At 51.9% G+C, this 18,252-nt stretch overlaps 1 protein-coding gene across 3 annotated transcripts in view; it reads left to right on the top strand.

Annotated features, from left to right (window-relative positions):
- The window catches only part of PSD2 (pleckstrin and Sec7 domain containing 2), an 87,482-nt gene that overhangs the window by 18,482 nt on the left and 50,748 nt on the right, over positions 1 to 18,252 (top strand). The window contains exon 1 of one of the 3 annotated variants that reach the window (XM_032703145.1): positions 1,716 to 1,910. The exons of 1 other annotated variant lie outside the window; for it this stretch is intronic. The gene's annotated coding sequence lies outside the window, so the exon portion shown is untranslated. Of the gene's footprint in view, positions 1 to 1,715; positions 1,911 to 18,252 lie in introns of those variants that run through there. One more of the 3 variants, XM_032703146.1, reaches the window with a different exon arrangement.

Raw genomic sequence — 18,252 nt, 5'->3', positions numbered from 1 at the left:
CCAGTCTGGGGCGTGCCCATGGTGCTTTGGCAGGGTGGGCAGGGCTGAGAGTGGGCAGGCACCACCTGGGCTGGGGAAACCCCAGGCTGGGGGTGAACAGATCAAGAGCAGCCCTGGGGAGAAGGACTTGGGGGTGCTGGTGGGTGAAAGGCTGGCCATGACCCAGCCATGGGCTGATCCGACAGCATGGGCAGCAGGGGAGGGGGGAATTGTGCCCCTCTGCCCCTGTCAGGTGAGACCCCCCCCTGCAGAGCTGCCTCCAGCTCTGCAGTCCCCAGCACAGGACCCACTGGACTGAGGCCACAGGAGGCCACCAAGTTGATTAGAGGAATGGAGCAGCTCTCCCATGAGGAAAGGCTGAGAGAATTGAGATTGTTCAGCCTGGAAAAGAGAAGATTCCATGGTGACCTTACTGTGGCCTTCCAGTGCCTGAAGGGGCTCCATGAGAGTGGGAGAGAGACTTTGACAAGGACACGGAGTGACAGGACAAGGGAGAATGACTTCAAACAGAAAGAGAGTAGATTTAAATTGGATATTAGGATGAAATTCTTCCCTGTGAGGGTGGGGAGGCCCTGGCACAGGTTGCCCAGAGAAGCTGTGGCTGCCCCATCCCTGGAAGTGTCCAAGGCCAGGTTGGGCAGGGCTTGGAGCAACCTGGGCTAGGGGAAGGTGTCCCTGCCCATGACAGGGGGTTGGACTGGATGATCTTTAAGGTCCCCTCCAACCCAGGCACCCTGGGATTCTACAGTCACACATCCCTGTGTCAGGCAGGTGGGTGCCCCATCTCTCAGCTGTACACCCACGAGTGGCCAAGAGGCACTGTTTGCCCTGCACCAGGGGCTGTAATTCTGGTAAGAGGGGCCCTACACCAGGAAAAGCTGGTGTCCCTGTGCCTCTCCACCCCACACTGCCTCCCCAGGCACCTTGGTGAGCCAGGTGCCTGGATTAGCCTGTAGACAAAAGCACTGCCTTCGCATGCAAGAGATGTCAGGATGGAGAAGCATCAGGGGTGGTGAGCAGGCTCCTGGTCCAGCCCACAGTGGTGGGGGAGGCTCTGGAGCCAGCTCGGCAGGCAGGCACATGGGCAGCACTCCTGCTGGGGACCAGTGGGGCTCTTCAGCCACGGGGTGGGATGCACTGGGATGGGATGGGATGGGATGGGATGGGATGGGATGGGATGGGATGGGATGGGATGGGGCTGCAGCAGATGTGCTCTGGGGGTGCCCAGAGGCACAGAGCAACCCAAGCTGCAGTGCTGGGGTCTGCACCGAGGTGGGTCCTTGAGGCATTTCCAGTGCTGCACGTCTGCGTCTGGGAGTGCATCAGTTGTTAAAGGCAGTGTGAGCATTTGGCAGGATTTCAGCCCAAAACTTCAAGCCAGTCTCAGTTTGCAGGGTGACAATTTGCTGGCAGGAAGCAGACCAGTCCCTTAGCACTCTGCAGGTGTGTGTGGTGGGGGGACAAGCCCCAGCCCTCCGGGGATATCCCTGGCAGCTCCTGCCTGGCGAGCAGAGCCTCCCAGCCAGCAGCAAGTCTGCTCCTGCCAGGGGCTCTGCCGGGGGCTTCGCCAGCAAGGGCTTTATTCCATCCTTTCCCCGATCCATTCACCATGCCTCCTGCCTCCTCCCCCTCTCCCCGTCCCCTCCCACCCTGCCTGCTGGATCCCCAGCAGTCTCTTGACACCTTGGGGGAAGGCTGGGAGGTGTAACCATCGCCAGCGAGCGAGCGAGGGAGAGCAGGAGAGGAGGGAGAAGGAAGCCAATAACGGGGAGGTCTAGGAAGGTGGTGGAGGGGGAGGGACGGGGCCACTCCTCCATCGGTGGGACTGCAGATTATTTTGCATGGATTGTTGAAGAGAAAAGGGAGCTGCATTTGTGAAGGGACCAAAAATTAAACAGCTCATTGCTCGGGTAAGTGCCAGTGCGAGCTCCCCTGCTCTCATTGTCGTGCCATACATCGATCCCCCCTCCTATTTTGCTTAGTTCTGTAGGGTTTGATTCTTATTGGGATTATTTGATGCATCAGCTGTATGCTTCAGTTGCTGGAGACTGAACCTCCCCATACGTGTGTGTGTGTGTGTGTGTGTGTGTGTGAAGATGCCCATTCTCTGGATATACGTTGACACATTTTTCCAGCCCTCAGTGTGGTGTCTCGTTTGCAATGTTACCCTAAAGCGTGCTGTACACACACACACACACACAAATGGTGTTTGCCGTCCCTGCCTTAAAAATCCACTCATCCACGCAATTATTGAAGCTGAAAATTTAAGGGGGGGGTGGGGGAGGCTCTTAAATCACAGTCCTCATTGGTAGGGGGGCTGCTTCTCTTTATCCTGAGCCTGACACGGTCAGTATTATGTTTTATAACAAAGCTACATTTAAAGATCAATTCGGCAGTGGTTATTGCATCCAAATTACATGGTTGTCATGGAGATGGTACGGAGAAGCTGAAGTGATATGACTGCATCTGGACTGGAGTGGGGCTTCGCCGCCGAGTGAGATCCTGCCTTTGCCTCCTGTGTCTTTTTGTCTCTGCTGGGTTACAATTTCTTATAATTTTGAATGAAGCTGTACCGTATTAGGGGATTTAGAGGTCGAGCTGCTGGGAAGGGGGTGTGTTGCCCCCGCTCAGCGCTGTGTTATTACCGTAATTGTTCCATTAGCATCCGCGTCTCCCTGAATTCCTTCCACGAGTCTGGGGAGGAGGAAGGCGTGAGAAGGACAGATAGTTTGCCGAGCACAGCTAAGGCTGGGAGTACTTTCCAAAAAGGTACCTGCCATGCCCACACCTCCCTGCCGGCTCCCACACCTTGGGGGACAAAAGGGAAAGGATGCTCTGGTTTTAGCCATGTTTATCTTCCATTTTGCTGCCTCAACTTTGTGGATACAAGGAGCCACTCACCTGCTCGTCACTGTGTCAGGGGAATGGCTTTTTTTTTTTTCTTTTTTTTCTTTTTTTTTGTTATTATATTTGTTTGCTTTGCAACTGGTAATATGGATGTGTTGGCAGTTGGGAAAGAAAATCCATAATTTATGAGAATGAAATTTTTCCTGCCTAAGGCTAGCTGGAATACAAAGAGTATATCTGTGGGAAGGGCATGTTATATGTTACAGATGTGTATTTCTCCAGCAACTGGGAGTAAATCTCACTATTGTGCTCATCTTCATTATTTTGGGTGCTAGGCTGGCTTTAGTCAATATTTAATCTAAGCTCATTGTGTGCTCACACAATAAACGTGCAATTTGGAGCCTAACTTTACATCTCTAAAATGCTTTGGGAATGCATGTGGCATTGTCTCCATAAATGCAATTTCACCCTTTTCTGTGAGACCAAGCCTATTGTGGGGATGTAAATATAGTAAAAGGCACTGGTGGAAGCAAGCCCATCAGAACGACAGTGTTTCCTTAATTGTATCACTAAACATAAGACAGAATTAATTACTAGGATAAACAGAGCTTTGTAGCTGTTGGATCAGGATAATATTTGCATGGAGCTCCCGGCCTGCATTATAGTAGCTGGTATTATGGCTTAAATTCCCCCCATGCCAGTAGATAATGTCTTTTAGCCAGGAGTGAAGCATATTATCATTAGATATTTTTGCATTAAAAATATGTTAAGTCCCCATGTCCTTGTCAAATTGTCCATTGCAAGTGCTCCAAAGTGTGTGATTCAGCTAGGATTTTCCTTAACGTGATTTTTCCTGCACAAGTCCAGGCAAACAATGGATAAAGTCTGAAAGTGGGTGGCCGAGCCCAGAGGGGAAGTCAGAGAGATGGCTGATTCACAAAATGGATGGTCCTCGTTTTGTGTCCTTTTCCCCCCTAAAAGTTAGGCACAAGTGGAGTTGAAGCAGGTGGTTTTCCCTGGAGGCACCCTTGGGTCTGTGAGCCTGGAAGCCAAGTAGTTCTGAATTAATACCGAGTTTCCTCCTATCTCAGTGTGTTACCACTCTTCAGCCCACCCCAGGATGTGGCTGGATTATTCTCTGGGGAAACTGAGGCTTGGGGTGGCCAAGTGACTTTGCCAAGGTGACAGCAGCAGTGTTGGGCAGGGGATGCAGGAGCTCTGCCAGGACGCCCCTGCCTGTGCCCACCAGGGCTGTTCAGTGCCTGGATGGTGCTGTCCTGCTTGCAGGGGCGGTGGGGAGCTGAGGATGGGAAGCAGCAACACCAGTTCATGGGGACTGGGTGGATGGGGTGAGGGTGTGCTTTGCTGAGGCCACTCACCAGAGCTTCACAGCACATGGCAAGAGAGAGCCAGGCAGTTTTAGACCAGTTCCTGAGGTGCCCAAGATGAGGACATGCTTTTCTGACCCCAGGGTGATTGAAATGAAGCCCCTTTAGTGCCCTCATCACGTGACCCATCATGTGGCTCTTCACACAGAGTTGGACACTTGGCAGGAGGTACCTGCCTCATTTCTCCTCATGGCTGCACCCAGCTCTGAGTGTGAGGCCTTCACAGGTGTCTTGGCTTTCTGCTCTCCCCCTGGTGCTGCTCACCTCTCATCTCCCTGCTGCAATACCCTGTATTGCTCTTCTGGGCTTCAGCTTACAGTACCATCCCTTCTCTCCATCCCATCACCCAACACCTTTTTGTCCCCTTCCTCCACGGGTTTTCCCATCAGTGAAGATCCCTCCATCCAGCATTGCCACAAGCTTCTGTGCCATGGTTTGTGCCAGGGACACACAGCCCTGGGTAAATCAGGCCACTGTGTCCAAGGGACTGAAGTGCAAAGTCTCCTTTGAAGTCTGGAGGTGTCCGGTGTGGTGTCCGTGGTTCTGCCCAAAGCTGGAGCTGTTACTTGTTGCCAGAAGAAGATGGAATCCCCTGATCAGCTCAGGCATCTGTGTGTGGCCCTGTTGACTTGCACAGGTTGGTGGTGTTGCCAGGAGGACATTCCCTGGGCTGGGAGGGAGCTGTGGCTGCTGCCAGGGAAGTGCTGATTCCTGCTGATGGAAAAGCTTGCTTGGAGGTTGTGTGTGAGCAGCCCCTGGAGTGGGTGATCTGCTGATGTAAGTGGCCACATCTCTTGCAGTTGCTGCTGCTCTGCTACCTCACAGCCTCTGCTGTGGACACACCTCTTTTTACCAGATTTGCTGGGGATGGAAACATCCTCCTTGCCCTTTCAGCACGGATGTGCTGGGACAGGGTCCATGGCAGGCTCAGTGCACTGAGCCTCAGTGGTCAGAGGGACCCATATTAATGGTGCAGAGGTGTTTTCTGCACAGGAGGCTCGTGGCACTTCTCTGTGGTGGTTATGGTGTAGGAATTGTAGGTGAGAAGGGTGGGATCAGTTCTGCCTCCCTCCCTCATTTCCTGTGACCCTGGGGAGGTGACTGGCAGGCTGGGCTCCTGGGGGAGAGGTGCCTGTCCAAGCTGGGCAGTAACCACCTCACCCTTCATCCTCACTGCTGTCCCTTTGTCTTCCTGCAGGAGCTCCAGGAGATGAGTGGCTTAGATGTTCAGGGAGGCCCTTCCCTGCGGCCCATAACCTGGCCTTCCTGACCCTGGGCAGCTCCTAGCTCTGCTCAAGGCCCAGGTAGGGACACTAGTGATTCATCCTTTAGAGACAACACTATTCCCATCACTGGATCAGTCCCAGTTCTCCCTCACTTGCACCAGGCAGGGCCTGAAAACATAAGAGCCACAGGAAGCCTGAGCAGAGGTGGTGCAGCTGAGCTTGAGCCCCTTCTTGTGCTCTCCATGCTTTTTCTGGGCTGCAGGCTTCAACCTGGCACTGGGCACAGGGTTTGTCATCCACCTCTTCACTGCTTTTATGTCCTCTACTCCTTCCTCTTCCTCCTCTCATCACCTCACATACTCCCCTCAAGGTTTCTCAGCTCTGTGGGTTTTCAGTCAGTCTTGAAGGGCCTGACTGGTGGCTGTGGAGGAGACAGGGCTGGCAGGTTGTTTGAAGGACCAGTGTGTCCCCATGTCCAGCACAGGAGTCATGCTCACACTGGGTCCCAGAAGAGGAGGCCACACCTGAAGGGATCCTCCCAGAGCTGCTCTGAGGGGTCCCATGTGAGCTGGTCAGACTGTCACCTCTGTGATACCACCAGCCTTACTTCATCTCCTCCTCCATCCTCTTGTTCTCTGAGGCAGCCAGGGTGGCTCCCAGCAAAGGTGGTGTTGGTGGGATGCCCTGACAGTGCCAGCTGCCTTGAGACATCTCATCAGGGGCAGGGAAGGAGCAAGGTTTCCTGTCAAGTAGGATGAGCACAGGATTCATCTGAGGATTTTCTGCCTTCCTCTACATCATGGGACATGTTCTGGTCCAAGGATCATCTCCCAGAGCCCACTGTGGCAAAGCACAGGTCCACTGGTTTCGTACCTCCTGCTACCCAGCTCAGACACCTCCACATCATGGAGACCCCCAGTGTCTCCTGCAGCTTTCAGTGTGATGTGAGCATGGCAGGGAGAGCACTGGGGGCAGGATCCCTCTGTGATCTTCTGGATGAGGTGTTTTGTGGACTGGGGGGCTCACAGCTGGATTTGGTGTCTTGTGCAGTCACTGCCCATCCTGTGTCCCCCTGCGGACCCTGCAGCTGAGCCCCTCGTCTCTCTGTGGCCTTTCTGTGGCTCTGTGATGGAGAACTGAATTCCCCTCAACAGAGAAAACCTGCAGCTCTGCACTAGGAGAGCAAATCCCAGCGCTGCCCCCTTTTTGGGGGTTGGAAGCATGAGCTCTCCTGATCAGCATTGAGCAGGAAGACCTACATCAAACCCAGGTGACTGCTACATTTACAGTTCACTGACTGAACTGAAAAGCCCAGGGAAAATGTGAGCTCAGCTTCTCCTCCCCCATGTGCAGTTGTCTCTGTATTATTTTCTTGATATGAAAAAACAAATGTGACCCAAATATCTTCTTCTCTAAATCCTTAAAAAATTGTAAGATTGCAGGGAAATGCTGTAATACCAAACTTAATATTTTTGTTTTTTGTATTTGTTTACCTGCTCCAAAGTCCAAGCATAAAGCTCAGTTTGGGTATTTTTTCAAAATCCACCTCTTCAGTGGTTGTAGCACAAATGCATCACAACTCTGGATAAGGTTTAGCTGACCTGTAATCACAATTTTCGGCCAATGAACAATTTTTCCAAAAAATTTCACACGGTTCTGGGCAAGATCCTCATAGAGGTGGAGAGGGAGTTCCCTGTGGTACCTTCCCACCTCCTTCCAGCACCTGATCCAAACCTGGATGTTCCACTTACAGGGATCTCTGCCCACTCTGTGCACGGCCACTTGGTGTTGGCTAGTGCTGGACACAGGGTGGTCCTGGTCTAGTAGAAGGTGTCCCTGCCCATGGCAGGGGGTTGGAACTAGATGATCTTTAACCTTCCAACCCAAACCATTCCAGGATTCTGTGGCACCTTCTCCAGTTCACCTTCAGCTTCTCCCCATTGCACGTCCTGGGAGCATTTGGACAACACTCTCAGGCACAGGGTGGGATTGTTGGGGTGTCCTGTGCAGGGCCAGGAGTTGGATTCAGTGATCCTTGTGTGTCCCTTCCAGCTCAGGATATTCCATGAAAGATGGATTTTGCAGACTTGGACGAGGCCTGCCCTCAGAGTGGCACAAGGCACTGCTCTCAAGGCCAAGCTTACCTTCCATGGGCTCTGCTCCTGCCAGGTTCTGCACATTTCTCCTCAGATGGGCACTGGTACCCAGCCAGTGGGAGTGGATGGAGGTGAACTGGGCCCCTGGTGTTTTGGGCACTTCTTAGGAACAAAAGCAACAAGGACATGGATGCAGCCTGCCCAAGCAGGACACAGGCATGGGGAGAACAGAAAGGGTCTCTGTCCAGAAGGGGATACACCATGCAAGGGGATTCTGCTAAATTAAAAATATATATTTGTCTTTGCTGGTACAACAGAAGCTATGGGAGCAGGCAAGAGGAAAGCGAGGAAGCTTTATTTAATTAGATTATGAGGCCCCAAAGGCTTCAGACTCATAAAAAAAATGAATTGATTTTTGTAATTGAGGATGGGGTTTCTGCCAAGTGCTGCTTTAATGAGTATTTAGGTTTTGCCTCCTAAGTTAGCAGCACTAGGCAAGGACAGCTATTGAGCCACTCCTCACCAGAGTCCTGAGCTTGGAAACAGGAGCTGACTGTCTGCAGCTAGGAGTGTTAACCTGCCTTTCGAGGAAAGGACATCCTTTCAAGGCTGTTTATCCAGGTCTCTTGGTGTTGTCTCAACATTAAAGCTCCCTCTCTTCCCCAGGTCCCAGGAGGCAGCTCTCTCCATTGCCTGGGTGTGGAAACTGAGGCAGCAGAAAAACACGGGGTTGTTTTCCCTCCCAGAAGTAGAGAGAATTAATTTGTTGCAGCAGCTGAAGCAGTTTCATTTGGTGGCTCCTTCCTAGGGGCTGGTGGGACAAGTGCATGGCACTGCTGGCCCATGGTCTGATGGTGACCTTTGCTGTGGTCTGATGGTGATTTTTGCCACCTTTGAGATGGGCTGGGGTGGGCTCTTGGGGTGGGTTGAGGGTTCCAAGCCTGAAGGCTCGACTCTGTTAGTGTGCAGTGTCCTTTCCTCTCCATCCCTGCCCCTGCCCAGGGGTGTGTTGTTGGGGCTGGGGGTGGTGGGGCTCTGGTCACCTGCACAGGAGCTGTTGCTATGGAGAGACTCATTCTGCAGCCCCCCCTCATATCTTGGTGACCTTCTCTGCTTCTTCCCACCCTGAGAGATGAAACCTGCAAGACGCTGAAAGCCTTTGCTAATCATTTATTAGCCCTTTATTTACAAATGTGCTTTGTAATAAAGCCTGACCTTTTCCTTTGCATCTCTCCTCCTCTCTGTTGGGTGGTCCTGGCTGTTGGCTGCTCCTCACAGGCAGTTGCCAGCCCCCAGAGCAGCATCCATGGAGCTCATCCTGAACCACCTCTGCCTGGGATGGTGCCTGTGTGCTGCTCCTGCAGGTGATCCCCAGAGCCCACACTGTGCACAGCACCTGAGCACCCTGAGACCTGCCTCTGGCACAGCACCTTGTAGTGGGAGCCACAGGACACCAGGATGGGCATTGTCCCTCACCCTAAACCATAAGACTGGAAAGAGCAAGAGATTTTTATCCCTGCCTTTTGGACCTGCCTCCTTTAGCCAATACAATCTTCCTCCAAAGTCTTTTTATTTTTCCATGCAAGAATGGGGAGAGCTGGGTATTCAGGGGTGGCTTCAGGAAGCCTGGATTTCCTGTGTGTCCACAGTGTGAGAGCTGGGATAATGTCAAGAGGAGCTGACTCCACAGTGCATGGTGGGAGTGTTGGCCCAGCAGTGCCTGGGGACCAGGAGCAGAGTAACAACCCCAGGTGAAACTCAGGAGGTTTGGATGTGCAGGATCACAGCAAGACCACAGCGTGATAGCAACACCTAAAATGCAGATGTGTTACTATTAGTGCCATCAGAAGGCAAAAGGAGAAGGGCACAAAATTACAGCAGCTCCTGGCAGATGTAGGGGATGATCCTATAGCAGAAGCCTGTGCTTTAGTGACCTGGGTGTTTTCTGTAAGCACAATCCGAAGGGAAGGGTGGTCCTCTGCTCTCCAGAGAAGAGCAAACTGCAAGGAGTGCACCCTGGGGACACTGTCCCTTTAATTTTGCACGCTGTAAAAATCAGAGATGCCCAGTCCCAGACACACAATGTGCAGTTTGCACTCTTGTCTGGGGCCGTGTCCCCCGCAGCAGTCCCGGCTGCCACTCCTCGTGTGCCACTATGTCATTGGGTCACCACTGAACCAGGCTGAGCAGCATTCAGCTCCTGAACCTGTATTTCATCTTTACAGCACACTTCATTCTGGCAGGCCCCTCTGGCCTCTCTGTGCATCATTGAAGCCTCAGTCCAGAATGTAATTCATCAGTTCCTGAAGTAATTGTCTGATGCTCAAATGTAATGATGTCTAAGGAGCAGGAGAAAAGCCCTGAGAACACCTGAAAAAAGAGGCAAAATGACCTACTGCAGCCTGGTGTACCCTTGTCACAAGATCTAGTGCAGGGCATCTTGCACACTGGGAGGTTGGGAGAGCCCCGTGGTCCCAGAGCAGGTGTAGTTAAACAGTGCACTGTCCTGGTGCAATTACATCAGCCTGATGGTGCTTTTTGCTCTTCCCCTGAGGAGAAGCAGCATCCTTGTCTCTATAAAGCACCTTTACATCAGTTTAGGAGTGTGTCTGTTAGAGGCTGACTCCTTCATGAGGGAAATCCCACTCCTATTGCCTTGGTTATCCAGCACATCCATTAAGGGCAGACCAAACCTCTGCACAGGAGCCGTGAAATGGCTCTACCAGAGTTTAAGTTGCACTTTCTGGTCAACTTGTTCAGTTTTCAAACCGAGTCAGCTTCAACATTTCATGCTGCTCAGAGCCATCTTGGGGAAGGCAGTTCAGGTCCCACAGCAGACCCCCCAAAGGTGGTCAGCAGTGCTGGGCAGGAGAGCCGTGTGCTCCTCGTGGGTGTCTGCACCAGAAACACCAGCAGCTGGGGCTGCTGTCCCAGGCTGGGGGGTCCAGTCAGAGAGCAGCAGAGTGTACTCTTCCGGTTCTAACACAGACTTCTAATGCAGATCAGATGCAGCCTTTCTGCTGACTGAACCCTGGGGGCTGAGCTCAGCTGGAGATGTCTACATTTGAGCGAGCTGAGTCCCCCTCAAAGTGCTTTTCCGTGTATTCAAGCAAGTTCTGGTATATCCAAGTTCTGACTAGCATCTCCTGTTAAAGATAATGAGAACTTGCCACATCCTAACGGAGCAGTGAAATCCTGCTTTTCTTTTAGTGGTTCCATCCCAGTCTGTGAGTTCTGAGAATAAATAGGCAATTATATTTTCAGCCATTTCATTGAGTCTCTGCACCCTGCAGACTGCAGGCTGGGAGACTGAGGGAGACAACACAGTACTACACAGGTGTGATGGACACACCTAAAATGTAGGTGTGCCCCAGGTTTTTTTTTTCTTGAGTGAAAGATGGTGGAGAAAGGAGGGGGAGTGGTCGTGCTACCTGCAAAACACACACCCTTGGGAACAGAATGAGTGTGACTCCTCCAGCAGGGAAGAATGATGACCTGTCAGTGCCTCCTTGGTGTTCTAGAGCCAACAGGCAGTTTTCAGAAGTTCAGTGACCATCTGTTTGCCTCTGGAAGAGGAAGATCGACTTGGCCCCCACCTCCTTTATAGGGAATGTTTTGACAGGGAAGGTGGAATTTTTGGGCTAAACCACATTAAAAATGGCCTGCTGTAGAATTAGTGAGCTTATAGGTGGAGTATTCACTAGGAAAAGGGCTGATGCTCACATCCCAGTCTGAGAGGACGTGATTTTCCTGCAGCATTGTCCTGTCTGCTCCCCTGTCGTTGCTTCCTTTCTGCAGTTTGCCTTTTGCCTCCTGAATGTCTTAATTTGGTCCCAATGACGTCTTAAAGTCCCTTCGTATTAGATCTCGTTCTCCCAGACTGCTCCTTGCAGGTCCTCTGGGCACACAGCTTTATGCCCAAGTGGAGCTGCTGACTTCAGTGGAATTGCCATGTTTCGTGCCCTGACACCCTGCAATGTTGGGCAGGGAAGTTCCAGCCTTGTTGGCTGTCAGCAAATCTTGGCTGAGCCTGTGTTTTCAAGCCAAATAAGTGCATCTCAGTCTGATTTGGGTGAGGGAAGCTGTTCTTCCTTTCCTTCTCCGAGATGAAAACAGAACATCCCCGGTGGTGTGACAGTTACCCAGCTGTTTGCTCATGGATGGTTCTCCTGCCTTGGGTCCAAAGTGGACACTGGTTGAAGCCATGTTAGGCTTTGCTTGCTGAAACCAGTTGGAGGGCTTAGTCCTACCTGGGCAACCTCCTGGCTTTCTCCACCAGCCATTTCTGGACTTGATGCCTTCTGGGCATGAACATCTTCAGCAGTCACGATCTCTGCTACCCAGTCATGGGTGCCTGGTATTAATGCTCCTGGTCTGGAGCCCTGCTGGAAAGTCAAGGCTGACATGGTGGATCTCAGTAGCAGCCAAGAATCTTGAACCAGTTGTCTGTCTACACAGGGTTCTCAAGGACATGGGGACCATTGTGGTGTTCTGCTGTGGCCTGGAGAGTGCAGGGCTGTGCTGGCAAGCAGAAAATGTGTTTGATTGATAGACCAGGGAGAGCCCTTTGGAGACCAAAGGTGGTGTTGGGTCCAAGGTGGTGTTGGGTCATGGGTTTGACTCGATGATCTCAGAGGTCTTTTCCAACCTAGTTGATTCTTGACTCTGTGACCAGGGCTGAGTCTCTGCTGGGCAAAACAAGGACCATTTCTGTCTGCCAAGGGAGCCTAATCCCCTTCTTCATAGAGAAGAGACTGAAGTTACTCCTTTTTCTCTGGAGATGGTGCAGGGTGGAAATGCAGACCTTTTGAGGTGTCTGTAGGTGTGTATAATGACATCCACAATGCTTGCTGTTCTCTTTCTCAAAGGAGGGTCCTCTCCATCATCCTCCAGCTTCCAGACAGGGCTGTAATAGTCCCATTCACCCTAATGCCATCAGGTTTCTCTAGGTGGTTCCCTATGGGTGAAGGAGTGCTGTGTGGAGAGAAGGGAGATTTCACACCCTAACTGACAGGTGAGGAGCTATTTGGTGTTACAGGTTGCTACACATCAGCTTTGGACTCCACCAGCTGGCTCCAGAACAGCTGTCTCTGATGTCAGCACCCACAAAAGTCTGTTTGCTGTCTTTCCACTCTCCTGGCAGGCTGGGGAGATGCTCAGGAAGACCTTGCTCCCTTCAGTGCTCTCTGGGTCTCACTGAGCACCCAAGGAGCCCAGAGCCAGTGCCCAGCCATCTCTGCACATTCTGGGCATCTGGTGCTGCTGGTCCCTCTGTCCCTTGGGCTAGAGTCCATCTATCTGCAAACAGCCTGTCTACCACCTTCTGTGGACAGAGCATCTCCATAAAAGTCTGGTGCCTTACTAGTCCTCATCTCTGAGGTTTATTGATAAGTTGGTACGTGAAGGGAAGTTCACCTCCTTTCCAAAACTCCATGTCATTCTGCAACGCTGGTCTCCATCACCCTGGATGTTTCTCCCAGTGAGCAAACAGGATGAACTCACCTGCTGCCTCCTGAAATCTTCCTGAGGCGTTGCACAGGTTTGGTGTAGACAGACAGCTTGGCAGGAATTTCCTTTTCTGGGGTCTGAGTCAGCTGCCAGCCCTGTTTTATTATTTTGGGTACTGGGAGAATGTGGGGAGGGAGGATCAAAGCAAAGGGAGGCAAAAAGAAGGGAAGAAGGCTGTTTCCATTTATGGGTTATGAGAAGCAGTTGCAGCTCTTGTGGATTTTTATGGAAGGTAACCCTGGCTGTGGGGAAAGCTGGGTTTCAATGAATTCATTTACAAGGTTGCGTGGAACTGAGTGGAAAGGCCCCATGAACAGCCCGGTTTTGTAAAAAAACTGCAGACAACCAGGAAAGAAGCCAAGTTTACAGCCACCTGAACTATAAAGCTCCCTCTCAAGAGAAGGTGAACACCAGAGCAGGTAGGCACAGGTGAGGATGGAGCCAGCTCTGAGCTTAACCAAGAAAACCTGCTCTTCAGGGATAAGGTTTGCCTGGGAGAACCCTTTAAAAACTCCTCTCTTGAACAAGATGGACAAGATGATCATGAGCTGTTTGTTCTGCGCTAAGGTAGGGTTTGAGCCACTGAGACCCATCTGTTACCCAGACAGCCATCCTGCTCTCAAGCTCTCTCCTCTGAGCTGTGGGAGCTGCATGAAGATGGGGTGCCAGGGCACAGAAAACCTCTGCCCCTTTTCCCCCCCTTTCCTCCCATGCCAGGGAAGGGATGATTGGGATTCTTTGATATCCTTGTGACCTGCCTTTGCAGCTGCAGGCTTTAGATCTGCACCACAGGCTCCTGCAGCAAACAACCACCTTGGACAGATCCACTTGGTAGGGAACATCGTCCTGGAGAGGCAGGAATGACAGCCCTGTGGGAGCTGCCCTCCTCCTCCTTTCCCCAGGATGCAGTAAAAACTTGCCCTCCTTTGCTATTCCCTCTCTGGAGGCTCCTGGTTGTCTCTGAACCCCAGGAGGATTCCTATGAATTGCAGGTGTAATCCTGGGGGAGCCCTGCAAGGTCTCCAAGGGGTTCATTGTTTCCTTCTGCAAGAGTGAGGATCTGAGGGTCAGACAGACCCCACTGACTGCTGTAGGATCTTTGCCTCCCCGTAGTCAAACCAGGAAGCCCCAAATGGTGTTTGAAGGAGCCTATTCCAGGAGGATTACAGACACAACACACTGCCTAGAACACAGGGATGTTCAGGTCTGTGTTCACCAGCCTCCTGGACCTTCCACCTCAAGCTCACTTCTCCTGGGACACATAAGCTCACTGTCCCTATGTTTGGCCATTTTTTGTGGAGGCTTAAGCAACTCCTACCGCCTCACCAAGGTGGAAAGTGAGGGAGCAGTCACAGAGTCACAGAATCACAGGATGGGTCAGGTTGGAAGGGACCACAGTAGGTTGTCTGGTCCAACCTCCTGCCCCAGCAGGGCCATCCCAGAGCACATGGCACAGGATTGTGTCCAGATGGTTCTGGAACATCCCCAGTGAGGAGACTCCACACTCTGTCTGGGCAATCTGTTCAGGGCTCAGTCACCCAAACAGGAAAGTTCTTCCTCCTGTCCAGCTGGAACTTCTTTGGCATCAGTTCCTGCCTGATGCTGTTGTGCCATTGCTGGGCCCCCCGAGCAGAGCCTGCTCCAGCCTCTGCCCCCTCCCTGCAGCCCCTGACACACCCTGGGGAGGGCCCCTCTCAGTGTCTCCTCTGGAGGCTGAACAGCCCCAGCTCCCTCAGCCTTTGCTGCTCCCAGAGATGCTCCATCCCTTGGGCATCTCTGCAGCCTGGGCTGGCCCCGCTCCAGGAGCTCCCTGTCCCTGCTGTCTCTCAGGAGCTCGGAACTGGACACAGTCCAGGCTTTCACCCTCACAGGCTTGAGACTGTGACCCTGTTTTGCCTGTGAAGGGAACAGTCAGGTTTCATGATGCAAACCCAGGGCCAGAGGAAGGCTCAGTGCACCAAGTGCTGCATAGCCAAGGTGTCAATATGAAGAAAGGATCATGCCAAAAATGCTAAATATGTTCTTTTATTTTCCCTGTTTGAGTAACTGCAGAAGAGTGCAAACAGCAAATCTGTTAAGGATTTTAAGACTCATTTTTATTGTTTTCTATAAGCAAGAAACTGCTGTTGTTTCCCCAAGATGAAGTTTAGCAGGAGTCGTTTAGATCTGAATGTGTCCTAATTGCTCTGGGGACTCTAATAAAAATTCAAAATAGGGAGCTATAGGATTTGGCTTCAAGAAAGAGGTATGTTCCATGCACAGTGATTTCTGATTACCCAAAGGCTCTTTTTTTAGCACGTGGCTGGTTTATTTTAGTCTGTGGGATATGTTTTATCCATGGCCTCTTTTCCACGTTGGAAGTGAAGGATGCAGTTTAAACTGTCAGGGAACCACTGGGACAGCGTATTGTCCATGAGCAATGACCATCAGTCCCCCCCAGGGATCTGCAAAGCGTGATTCTGGCATCAGTGAGTGGTCATATGTCCTTGCTGAGCCACGTTTTCTCCCAGCCCAGGTGAGTGCTGGCATGTGGGCATCACCCAGGCAGGAGAACCAGCACCTTGGCTCTGGCACGGGCAGGATGGCCCTGGTGGCTCCCACAGTGCTGCACTGGCTCCTGTCGACCTCATGTCCCTCCCAGATGGCAAGGCTTGGGGATGTGTGTTGGAATGGAGTACACAGACCTCCCCCCCATGGTGGCTGTCCAGCCTCTTCATGTCTAGAGCACATCTCTCACTCCTTCCAGCCTCAGATCCCAGGTGAGGAGCACTGCTGCTCTGCCAGGCTTCCAGGAGCCGGGGAGCTACAGGCCTGAATGCTCTGCCTTGTCTCAGAAAGGCTGGGGCAAAGCAGGGAACTGAAAGATGGAGTGGCTTTCTCAACTTACAAGCCAAGACTGTAACCCAAAGTGCCAGGATTCCTCTCGGAGTACCCCAGGCTGGTGGAGCCCATCTGTTTCTTCAGAGGGGAGGGCATCTCCATGGACCCATGGACACTGTAAGGAAGCACAGCCCCACCTGAACCTCTGAGCAGTCTCACACATCAGCTCTCAGCTCTTAGACAGGATGGGCTATGTAGCCAGAGCTGATCTCCAGCAGATGCTGAAGGATCTCTTCTGATGGGTCCAGCATCTTCTGGTGGGTCCAGCAGGTGCTGGGAGCACAGGGAGGGGCTTCATAGGGTAGTGTCAAAAGTAACATGGTCAGAGGAACAGTAAGGGGAGAACAGAGACTGTCCCTCAAGCTCTTCCCACTTTTGTCTTTATCCTACCTTGGAGGATAATCAGTGAGTGGCTGAAGGCCCAGCCCAGCCCTCAGAGCCTGCTCTGCAGCAGAAATGTTGCAGGTGAGTTGGAGTTTGGTGTCATGAGGGAGGGACTCCTGTACAGATGTACAGAACAGTTTGGTGCTGGGTAAATCTTTGCTGTGCCCACGTCTTGAGTTCACTATGCAGCCCAGCTTTTCCTCTCTCCAGACTGTAACAGAGAGGTGGAAGTAATAGCGTTAGAGAAAATCCTAAAAGGGTTGTCAAAATAGTCAAGGGGGTGGAGAAGCTGTTCCTGTCTTCTGAGAACAGGGTAAGAAGGCAGGGACTACAATCTGGAGAGGAGAAGCTGAGAGACGATATGATGGAGGTCTTCAAAATCATATAAAAACAAGCCTATGGGAGAAATAAATGAGGATTTTCACAACGAGAATGGTAAAAGGTTTTTATTTGCAGCCGTGTTGAAAGGGCAGAGGTCAAAGCAGAGACATAAGAAGGAGTAAAGGTACTTCAAAAAGAAGAACCACGGCTGTGATCTCTCCATCTCTCTACAGGGTTGCCTTCTCAAAGAGACCTCATGGTGTCCATGTGCACTCCCTCTGCCCAGGGTACTGTGTGACGTGTGTTTTAGAAATTCATTGGTGAGTCAGGTCATAAAAGCACATCCATTCCTGTTCTCCAGCCACGTTATGGATGAGATCTGCAGCCTGTGCATCAAATAGCTGTTCCTGCTCAAAGGGGATGGCAACTCGGAGCATGTGGTCCATCCCAGCAGAGGATGTCACTGGAGGTGGTTTAACCCAAGGAGTTCAAGGGCTCTCTACAACAAGAATGACCAAGAGAATTTTTAATCTCTTAATAATTCCCAAGGCAGATGCCCAGAAGACCAGATCTGGCTCATTAACATTTCCCTCTCTAAGCAGAGCAGAGGGAGTTGTGGCAGGCTGGCTGAGGGAGATGGGGATGTGGCCCAGCTGTAGCTGCTGTGTTGGTGGTGGCTGCATGTCTCCATGTCTCCATAGCATGGATCATGGATCATGTCAAGGAAAAGGGCCAAGCACCAAACATCTGCCTGTCGTGTCTTTCTGCTGAAAGCTGCCACCAAAAATTGCTTCTCATTCACGCAAAAAGGGATAAAATTGACTGAGAAAGAGCAGGATTAAGGGTTCCTGACCTGGTTGTCTGAGTGTGTGGGACTGGGGCTCCCTCAGAGGACGGAGATCCTGAGATGCTCCTGGTATGTGTGTGCTTTATTCACATTACACTGAGCAAATCCCATCCTGTGGGGTTTTCTCCAGCTGAGGAAGCTGTTCCCAGCCTCTGCCTGCAGCACCATGAGGCAGAGCTGAGCCTGGGCTGGAGCAACCCCAGGCCAATGCCAGTGAAGGTCAAGTGAGCGTGGGGCTGTGTTAGCAAGGGCACAAGCAGCAGCTGGAGGCAAGAGCCATCCCCACTGTCCAGGGCTTGTGAGTCCACATTTAGAGTCCATGTTGGTGTTGGACCTCCAATACAACACAGAAATACACAGACTGAAGCCTGGATTGGATGCACCTCCAGGTGTCTGCATGGACTCACAAGACCAAGAGGCTGGTGGCAACTGAGTGGCAGCACAGACTTCTTCTGTCTTCCCCTTCATGGCAGCCTGCAGCTCTGTGCACCAGGAGAAAATGTGCTGAGAACACTCACAAGAACTGTCTCATCCCTGTTAGCACCAGGAATGCTGCTGGAGGACTTGGGAAAGGACCACAACAGCCCTTCTCAGCACTGCCTCCACCTTAGGTCCAGCAGAGCATGGTGATGTTCTGGGTGAGACCTTCTGCTACAATTTTACTGAAAGACCCAGAAGGGTCAGTCCTGCTCTGCCCTTCCAGCATCTCCCAGGGCTGCACACAAGCAGGTGGAAGGTCCCAGAGTTCTCCTTCC

The sequence above is a fragment of the Chiroxiphia lanceolata genome, chromosome 15, assembly GCF_009829145.1.
Source record: "Chiroxiphia lanceolata isolate bChiLan1 chromosome 15, bChiLan1.pri, whole genome shotgun sequence".
Lineage (NCBI taxonomy): Eukaryota > Metazoa > Chordata > Aves > Passeriformes > Pipridae > Chiroxiphia > Chiroxiphia lanceolata.
Note: the sequence above shows the minus strand (reverse complement) of the source record. Positions and strands in the feature narration are given on the sequence as shown.